We start from the raw sequence: 2500 nt of genomic DNA, 5'->3' as shown, positions 1-2500 counted from the left end.
ATATATCTATACATATATTATATATATATATAGATATAATATTATAATATATATTAATATATATATATATATGCAATAATATATAATATATATAATATAATATACTATATTTATATATATATATATATCATATTATATAAATATATATATATATATATATGTATATATATTCTCTCTATAAATATATATATATATATATATATATACTATGCCTTCTTTTTGTTGTACATGATTTTTATTTAAAAAATTCATCTTAAAAAAATCTCATCAAATTCAATCTGCGCAATCTTTCGTGTTGTTACAATATACAGAAAGAAATTCCTTTCCGCCTCTTTGTTTCATTATATTGATTTTCATACAAGGTAAACTCATATTAAGCAAATAAACGATTATTTTATTACGGACAATTATAGAAGTTGTGTATATTTATGATGGACCTGCAACACAGATGTAGCATTTTCTCTTTTATCCGATAGAAATCGAATTGAGGGCGTTGTGGAATGAAAATGTGAGTAGGTTCTGACTCCCAAACGCGAAACCTTACTAATTATCATTGCTAATTAACAAAACCTAAGAGAATTGACCATCGTTGCTCAAGTAGTATTGATGTTATTGAGCAACATTTCTAATCTGGTCTAAGGATTGCATAATCAGTCTATTCCCAAAATGTGCTCTTTTTCAATTACCCGGGAAGTAAGCCTATAAATTACTTTTGTTGTTCTCTTCTTGTTCTCGCTAGTTTGTTTCTTTTGAGGGTTAGGAAAATCCTATGGAAAAGACTAAAAGGTCTGAAAAAGTGTTTCGCGTTGAGTTAAAAATACGGGAATTTTAGGATGGGATAGTTATGATGAATTTATTAGAATGAAAATGTAAACAATAAATAATGTGCATTCTATACAGTACAGAGCAATTTGTATTTATTTTAATTTTCGTTGGTGAAACAGTGCTCTATTTGACTGTTGATTTTTGCACGCTCCACGAGTAAGCTAGAGGTAGGATCACGCCTTCCTCAAAAGAACAACAATTAACGATGAAAGGTGGGATGAGAGACAACAATAGAGATTTCAAAAGAGTTTTTGGTCCCTGCTGAAAGGGAAAGCGACTATGTCAATGATTCCTTTATGTAGGCTTCATGAATATCTGCAGAAGAGAGAAGTAATTTTCAGCTTTGCAATGTTATATGGGACACTTGAGGAAAGAAAAGAACCTTGAGGGTAAAAGTTGTAGAATAAAACCCGAAAGAGATCTCTCAGCTACCATTGATGATATATTTTTTGCATGATATTTTTTTCTCTTTATTTTAACAAATTTTTTTGTATTTATTCAAAACCTGTATATCATTGAATCACGAACATTTGGAATGATGTGATGAATACAGAAATACAGGCAAAATCCACGAAGGAAAGTGGAACTCCATTGTGCACTTTCTTCCTGAAATCATACTGTACTTTCTACTAATACCATTACTACTGCAACAATAATATTAACTATACTACTGCTATCATCATAATATAATAATAATAATAATAATAATAATAATAATAATAAAAATATACAGAGACAGGAGAAAGACAGAAAGAACAGAGGACTGCACAACAAACCAATACACGGACAATACATGAGACAGACTAAAGAACTAGCCAGCGATGACAATTGGCAATGGCTACAGAGGGGAGAGCTAAAGAAGGAAACTGAAGGAATGATAACAGCGGCACAAGATCAGGCCCTAAGAACCAGATATGTTCAAAGTACGATAGACGGAAATAACATCTCTCCCATATGTAGGAAGTGCAATACGAAAAGTGAAACCATAAACCACATAGCAAGTGAATGCCCGGCACTTGCACAGAACCAGTACAAAAAGAGGCATGATTCAGTAGCAAAAGCCCTCCACTGAAGCCTGTGCAAGAAACATCAGCTACCTGCAGTAATAAGTGCGTACGAGCACCAACCTGAAGGAGTGTAGAAAACGATCAGGCAAAGATCCTCTTGGGACTATTGGTATCAGAACGGATAGGGTGATACGTGCAAACAGACCAGACGTGACGTTGATTGACAAGGTCAAGAAGAAAGTATCACTCATTGATGTCGCAATACCATGGGACACCAGAGTTGAAGAGAAAGAGAGGGAAAAATTGGATAGTATCAAGATCTGAAAATAGAAATAGAAGGATATGGGATATGCCAGTGGAAATCGTACCCATAATCATAGGAAACACTAGGCACGATCCCAAGATCCCTGAAAAGGAATCTCGAAAAACTAGAGGCTGAAGTAGCTCCAGGACTCATGCAGAAGAGTGTGATCCTAGAAACGGCACACATAGTAAGAAGAGTGATGGACTCCTAAGGAGGCAGGATGCAACCCGGAACCCCACACTATAAATACCACCCAGTCGAATTGGAGGACTGTGATAGAGCAAAAAAAAAAAAAAAAAAAAAAAAAAAAAAAAAAAAAAAAAAAAAAAAAAAATAATAATAATAATAATAATAATAATAATAA

This window comes from Macrobrachium nipponense, chromosome 36, assembly GCF_015104395.2.
Source record: "Macrobrachium nipponense isolate FS-2020 chromosome 36, ASM1510439v2, whole genome shotgun sequence".
Taxonomy (NCBI): domain Eukaryota; kingdom Metazoa; phylum Arthropoda; class Malacostraca; order Decapoda; family Palaemonidae; genus Macrobrachium; species Macrobrachium nipponense.
The sequence above is the reverse complement of the archived record's forward strand: the minus strand, read 5'-3'. Positions refer to the sequence as shown.